The following is an 8432-nucleotide window of genomic DNA, read 5'->3' on the forward strand; positions in this document are numbered from 1 at the left end:
ATTTAACCTAACCACAGGTTTTCACATCTCCTTGATGTTCTTGTGTCATTGCTATTCTATTCACGTCTTGAGAAAGGCACTGCTTCTTTACACAATTCAATAAATCTTGGGTTGTTTCTTCAGATCCACTGGATACACTCTTTACCTCACGTCCCTTTGATCCTGTCTTGCATTTTTCTTGCAGGAATTAAGTGTATATTTCTGATTTCATCTTCTATTTTCATGAGTATTTTTGTACCACACACTTTGGATATCACCCCAACATTCCATGTACAAATGGCAGATTTGACGAGTGGTGTAATGCGTGAATTCTATCACGTTGTCTGAACCGTCACTCTCCACCACTGAGGTCATGACTGTTGTCTCAACTGCAGCTCTTCCACTCTTTCCTCAAAGTACCTCAGTAGAGCAACACTATGACCACTTTGCACTGCAAAGGACTTTGTTTTTGTTTTGTTCTAATTGTGTTCTTTCTTGTATAGATTAAAAATAAATTATACAAAATTATGTTTTTCTCATGAATGTTGTACATCTGATGTTATGTACTGTGATGTTGCTACAAGTAAGCTTTTCATTGTACACGTGTGTACATAAGACCATAAGATATAGATGAAAAACATGATGATGCTGGAGGAACAGCAGGCCAGGCAGCATCCATGGAGAAAAGCAGGCGGTCAATGTTTCGGGTCAGGACCCTTCTTCAGGACTGAAGATAGGAAGAGGGGAAGCACAATACATAGGGGGGAAAATCAGAGCAGTGATAGGTGGACAAAAGAGGGGAGACAGGGTGGGCACAGGGTGGTGAGAGGTAGATGCAGGTAAGAGATGGTGATAACAAGATGGCAGTGAGGAAGGTCACATGGCTGTGGAATCAAGTCTGAGTGAGCACAAGTTCGAGGAGCCGTGCTCCACCACCCTCTGGCTGAAGAAATTCCTCCTCATCTCAGTTTTAAAGAGATGTCCCTTTATTCTGAGACTGTGCCCTCAGATCCTAGACTGTCCTACTAATCGTCCACTCTATCCAGGCCTTTCAGACATGTACTTGCGCATATGACAATAAACTCGACGATGACTTTGACTGTATTAAGCTCAACCCTGTTCTGAATCATGTACCTATTAGCAACTCAACAAGAGTATAACCTGTTGCGGAATGCAGTGTCATTCATGTTGTTTCACAGTGGATTTGCAAAGATTCACTTCCAGACTTCTTTCACAAGCCATATGCCTTTTGCTGCCTGAGTTCTATTTCTCATCCTATTTTCAGTCACTGAGAGTGCTGTTGCAAGATCTGGCAGAAATCGTACAAAGTATTGCGATATGCCTGGCATTAACCTCACTCCTGCAATGGTTTCAGGTTTCCTCACTTTCACAATTGCTTCCATCTTTGCTTTGTAGATTGCCCCTTGTGAGTGGTAGAATTTGTGTCCACCTTCAGTCCAAGATAACCCATTCTCTTTAGCACAAATGCACACTTGCTTCTTTTAAGCTTTGCCTAGTGTTCATGTAATCACTTGAGTATTTCTAAAATTTGAGATTCCCTTCTTCTAAGCTTGTGGCTATTGGTAGACCATCTTGATTGCATCGGCAATGATCTGGACCTTGTCTATTGTTGCCTGCGATACCTTTGGTGATGATGTCACACCGTCAAACGATTTTGTGTAGGAGCAAAGGCCTTTTTATATGAACTGAGAGATCCATGCACCCAATAAGTTCTGAGTAGCTATTTATACGTTCTTCTTCTCATAATCCCACTGAATTAATGGCATGCAAAATTTTCCCACCTTTTTCAAAAATGATGCTAAATCAGTGAGCCCAATGATTAATTAAATCACAACAATGCGTTTGTTGTAACGTGATCTCTGCACTGTTACACTTGTATTGAGATCTTTCCTGCCCATAGGGCAGATATACACTCACACCCAAAGTCATCCTGCTGATCATCCCTTGCACTTTTGAACTCCTCAGACCTTCCTTTGAACCATGATCCCACTAAAGGACATCAAGCCACCATCTCCTGGACTGTTACCGATCTCATCATATCAGGAGATGTCCCCTCCACAACCTCCAACCTCAGAGTGCCCCAACTGCACTAGTCACTCCTGCTTCAACTGGACATCGCACAGAAGGCCAGAATTTACTCCCCATATGATCGCCCTCCAGAAGGTGGTGCTGAGCTGCCTTCTTGAACCGCAGTAGTCCTTCTAGTGAAGATACTCCCACAGTGCTATTGGGCTGGTAGTTTCAGGACTTCGACCCAGTGACAATGAAGGAATGCTGATATATTGAGGATGATTCGTGATTTGGTGGGGAACCAGTGGGGAGGGAGGGTTCCCATTCACCTGCTGCCCCTGGTGGGAGAGTCTTCAAGTTTGGGGAGTGCTCTTGGTATCCTCTAAGTGAGCAATGGCAATGCATTTGTAGCTGGTACACACAGCAGTCACTGTATGCCAATAATGGACGGCTGATGAAGTGCTTTTCAAGTGAGCTGTTTTGTCCTGGATGGCGTTGAGCTTCTTGAGTGTCAGTGAAGCTGCACTCATCCAGGTAAATGGAGATCGTTCTACCATACTCCTGACTTGTACCTTGTAGATGTTGGAAAGGCCTTGGGATGACAGGAGGTGGGTCAGTCTCTGCAGGATATCTGGCTTCTGACCCGGTGCTGTATCACACAGAGCCTAGCTCTACCTTTGCAGAGTCAACCTATTTCCCCATGACCCACAGCAGGACCTATAGACTCAAGTTAGTAATCTTGATTGGGAGGTCATAACTAGTTGAAGTGTGGAGTGCAAATACTCACACTGTTGAATAAGGGAGTGGGATTTCTCTTGTTGAACTTTGATGCTCAGTTGAGACTGCAACCAACAGACAGTGCTACAAATTCATTGAAATTAACTATATATCGGCTGAAAAACAATCACAAGTCAGGCAGAGAAAACTATACCATTATGTAGGTTATCAATAAAATATTTATACTGGCCAAGTACTCTGTTACGTTATTCCCTCAGGTTGCTTTAAATGAATGAAATGTCAATAACTGTTTCAAATCTAGAGCAGGGCAGGCATGCAGAGTTCTCATTTACATGATCACAGTTCATATCATCAGTACATTGAACAGAAGACATGGAACCTTGGTGAACATTAGATTGACTTGAACATGATGGTGATCAGAAGGAGTTTGGATAAAAGAGAGAAGGTTTCCCAACTCTGCTTCTTCACTCAATGAGGATACGAGTCCTGTAGACTGGGAAGGCTCATGGTTCAATGCTCAGTCCTCCTTTTGGGCCAATGAACATGCAGTTACTTTGATGGGTGGGAGGATATTTGATCACAGTAACATCACACTATGGTTGATTTTATTCAGAGTCATACAGCATTGAAACAGGCCCTTTGGCCCAGTTTGTCCATGCTAACCAAGGTGCCTACCTGAGCTTGTCCCATTTGTTGCATTTGGCCCATCTCTCTCTAAACCTTTCCTATCCATGTACCTGCCTAAATGTCTTTTAAATTTTGCAATTGTACACACCGCTACCACTTCCTCTGACAGCTTTTTCTATATATCCACCATCCTCTGTGTGGAAAAAGTTGCTCCTCAAATCCTCTTTAAACCTTTCCCCTCTCACCTTAAACCTTTCCCCTCTCACCTTAAACCTATGCCCTCTAGACTCCCCTACCCTGGGAAAAGGACGGTGACCATTCACCTTATCTCCGGGCCTCATGATTTTATATACCTTTATGAAGTCACCCCTCAGCCTCCTACACTCCAGGGGAAAAAACTCCAGCCTATCCAGTCTCATAACTCAAGCCCTCCAGTTCTGACAACATCCTCGTGAATCCTTTCTGAACCCTCTCCGGCTTAATAACATCCTTCCTATAGTGTGGCAACCAGGACTGCACACAATACTCCCGACTGTGGTCTCACTAATGTCTTGTGCAGCTGTATCATGGTCCCGACTCTTGTACTCAAAAGCCCTGACCGATGAAGGCAAGTGTGCCAAACGCCTTCTTCACCACACTGTGTATCCTGGTCTAGACAATAATTAAGTGTGGGAAGGATGTCTGAACTTCCCTTTCTGAACCCACACTCCATAGTAGTTTCTGCACTGGGGCCCAGCTGGGATCGGCCAAGATGGCTCATCTGGGAACTTCTTGATCTACTTGGTTGAGTCCAGTACAGCAAAAAAGAAAATCAGAGGGATTTGCCCAGTGTACACTTCCAGGAGTGAGGATTTATTAAAAAAACAGATGCCCACAACAGAAGAGAAAAATCACACAGTGTATTTGTTACTGGTACCTGGGTATAAAGGAGTGATGGTTTCTTTGGAGTTTCTCCTTTCCCTTTTCTCCTTCACTAACACTTGAAGTACAGACACTAACAACAAAGTGGTTCCCTAGATCAGTTGACTGCTTTGCAAAACACCTCTGTTCAGTCCACAAGTATGGCCCCGAGCTTCCAGTTGCCTGTCATTTAAATTCTCCTTCCTACTCTAACCCGTCCATGTGTGTGGCCTCCCACACTGTTCCAACGAAGCCCAACACAAGCCTGAGGAGCAGCATCTCATCTTCCATCCAGGCATCTTGTAGCCCTTTGGACTCGATATCAAGTTCAATCACTTCAGATAACTTGCTGTTCTGGTTTGTATCAGAACTGGCTGGTTCCGCGGCAAGGTTATCCATCTGTAATATTAATGCAATTTCTCTCTCTCTCCACAGATGCCACCTGATCTAATGGGATTTCCAGCAACAGTTGACCTATATTTTACAGCTTTAACATATCCCATTGTTTGTTTCCACTCTCTCTAATTTACCTCAATAATCTATTTAACCACCTTTGTAAACATGGGAATCACCTTGGCAACACAGGCCTCACCCTTTCAGAGTTATTCCCTTTGTTATATTCAACCCCCGCCACAACCTCTCTAAATTTAAACTAATTTCTCACCTCCCCCATGCAGATGAAGGATCTTTGACCTGAATGTCAACTGTTTCTCTTTCCACAGATGCTACCTGATCTGCTGAATATTTCCTTCTTTTTTCTATTTTTACTTCAGATTTCCAACATCTGTAGTTCTTTGGTTTTCAGACTTTAACAACCTCCTGACTATCAAACTGATTAGCTTTTCCACTTGAATGCTTGTCTGTTAATAATCTGGGAATACCATACCTGCCTAATCTGTCCCTCATTAATATTTATAGGAATGTACCTTCTGCAGAAATCATTGCAGGGCATTAGGTGAAAAATTATTGCAAATTTTGCCCTCCTTGATGCAATAATTAGCTCCACCCACTAGCCCCATCACCTTAATTAAGATTTTTTGGGCCTCCTTTTTGCAATGGGGACTTGTCTTATTATTTCAGCTACTGGGAAAACCAAGGGTGAATGTTTACCAGCAACTGTGGTCCCAATTGTGTGCGATGTTTAAAAGACAATGGGAAATGGTTAGGAAAGGTTTAGAGGGATATCGGCCAATGCAGTCAAATGGGACGAGCTGAGATAGGCACCTTTGTTGGCATGGATGAGTTGGGCAAAGGGCCTGTTTCTTTGCTGTATGACTCTGACCCTGAACCGAGAGCTTTCGCCATTTCAGTTGGAGTTGATCAATCAATCAACCGGTCAAAAGATGGAAACCAGGTTTGAAGGTAGATGTCCTGATGCAGGGTTTTGACCTGAAATGTTGACGGTTCCTTTCCTCCCACAGATGCTGCTCGACTCATTGAGTTCCTCCAGCAGAATGTTTGTTGCTTCAGTTTCCAGCATCTGCAGTCTCTTGTGTCTCCTTAGCTGTGGATAAAGATTGCTATTCATCCCTTCTAACTTGTCCATCCAGAAAGATTCCATAGCCTCTTCCCATCGCAACATCCAACAACTTTTTAATCGGTCCAAACCTTAATCACTCTTCACTACTCTATTACATCACTGAGCTTAAACACTTCTTAATATCATACCAAAATTTAACTTTCACTATTTTGGTCTTTGTACATCTGTCATGTTTTCCTTGTAGTTATCCAGAATCACCTAGCCATATGATTTATAGGAACATAATACTCCTCCGACTTTGGATTTTGCCCATCCCATTTCCTTCAATCCATCATTGGTACCTGCTCCTTCAGCTGCACAGACTCTTAATCTCTGGAATCAGCTTCCTAAACCTAACCTTTTCTTTAAGGTTGTCTTTAGAAACTACCTTCTGACTACATTTTTGGCCAATTTTCATAATACTTCCTTTGGCCCTCTGTCACTTTTTGATCGATTAAACTTATATAAAGTTCTGTGGTGTGCAATGCAAGTAAAGCACTCCATATAAATGCAAGTTGTTAATACTTTTCCTAGTGTTTATTCCCAAGGATAAAATCCCAAATTTCTCACCTTCTCCATAGCCCAGGCCTCCAATGGAATGGGACATTGAGCTTTTTATTCAGATATACAAGACTAGAAATTCCAGTCTTAATATGAAATTTGGATTCATCCCTTATTGCTTCGCTATTCAACCACTGATCTTCCTGAAGAGTCAAAACCTCATCCAAATTTCACATCGAGATTGGGATGGAAAGGTTGAGGGGTCAACAGAATGAAATGTTAACTCTGTTACTCTTTCTGCAGATTCCGCCTGAGTTTTTAAAGTGTTTCCAGCACTTATTTGGTATATATGTTGTGAAACTAAAAATAAAACTCACATTTCCATTGTGAGAAAGGTTTGAACTGAGCAGGTAACATGGTAACTGATAATGTGAATGTGCAGCTTCGCAGAAGATGCAGGTGTCAGGACCATTTCTCATTCCAAAATGCTTGCAAGGTTTGGGATTGTTGGGAAACTCTCCTTCACAAAAGATAATTAATAACTGGATCATTCAGCTAGTTTGTGCAGTGCAATGAAAAACTCCGGAGTCTGTGCATCAGTGCAGGTTGGTGAAAGTGGGGATTGCCTGGGAATTGGGGGTAGGAAGTTTTAAATGGGCTGACTGGCTTTGTCCATCTGCCTTTCTCTTTGTACATTTAAATTTTGGATCTGAAACTGTTTTCTTTTCCTTTCATCCTCACCAGGGGTTCTTCTCTTTTTCTCCATCAAAGCTTCATCAGCTCAGCATGCTACAACCTGTGATGTGCAAATCACAGGGTTGCTGGCTGCAGCAAAGGTGATTTTGTGCAGACATCTCAGGAGTATCCGAATAGTGTGGTGAAATGGTCTTGAATACGTCTTTATTAACCAAACACTTTACACAGTGCTGAACAATTGCCAGCAATGTACACAGTTCAGTCCTCTGAAAGGAGTAGAGCACTTTTTGCACTATGCTTCAAGCAAGCATCTCCACTTTGGTGAATGAAAGATGTTTTATATGGATAGTGCATGATATTGTGTTATATCATGAATTATGATACTGACCAGTATTGTGGAGGGATATTGTAAGGAATTGTAGAGGGGTATTATAACAAATTGTGCAAGAATGCCTTACAGTAAATGGAATCATCTTCACCTCAAGAAGTAGTTTCCAAACCTTGAGTGATTGTCCCACTTGGTAAAATATATACCCCGCTCATCTGATGGTGAGCTTTTTTGAGGAATAAAAATAGAAAATTCCAAAATTCCAGCAGGTCACGCAGCATCTACAGAGAGAGAAACAGTATTAATGTTTCAGGCATTACCGTTAACTTGATTTCTTTCTCCACAGATACTGCCTGACCCGCTGAGTGTTTCCAGCATTTTTTCTTTTTATTTCAGATTTCCTTTTTGAGTTTCTTTTGATTTTCGTGCTGCTTTCAAGGAATTGGGGCTGTCCTGGGGATTCCTTTGCAACTCAATGGCTGGGGCAGCTATCATGTTGAGTATATTTATATTTCTTTAATTCTTTTGTGCATGTTCCATCTAAATTACTTCAATGTTATTAAATCCTCACATGTAGTGTGTAATCTTATGTGTTTCCCTTCCTCAAGAGAGTCATGCACACCAGGTTGGGAAACGTTTGCTATTTTATGCGATGCGAGTCAATTGATGGATATTGTATAGCTCTGTGTTCAAGCCTCTTGCTTATTGTGTCCCTCCCTACTCACCAATAATAGCTACACCTTGACCTACCCAAGTTAGCACAAGTGGCACAACTGGTACAGCTGCTAACTTACACCACAAGTGATCCAGGTGCAATCCTCACGTTTAGTGCTGTGTGGAGTTTGCACATGATCATGGGTGTTTCCTCTGGTTTCCTCCCACATCCCAGGGTTGGTAGGTTAATGAGCCATTCTAAATTTCCCTTATTGTTGGTAAGTAGTAGAATCTGGGGGGAGTTAATGGGGCAATTATTGGGAGAATGTAATTGCTTTGAGAGTTGGAATTGACTCAATGGAGGCAGAATGGCCTCCTTCAATGTCATATGGAAATATAGAAAGTCCAACATACTGTCATTTCCCTTCTTAACCCCAACACACTTCCACTTTATTTTAC

The sequence above is a fragment of the Pristis pectinata genome, chromosome 28 (genome assembly GCF_009764475.1).
Source record: "Pristis pectinata isolate sPriPec2 chromosome 28, sPriPec2.1.pri, whole genome shotgun sequence".
In the NCBI taxonomy this organism is placed as follows: Eukaryota; Metazoa; Chordata; class Chondrichthyes; order Rhinopristiformes; family Pristidae; genus Pristis; species Pristis pectinata.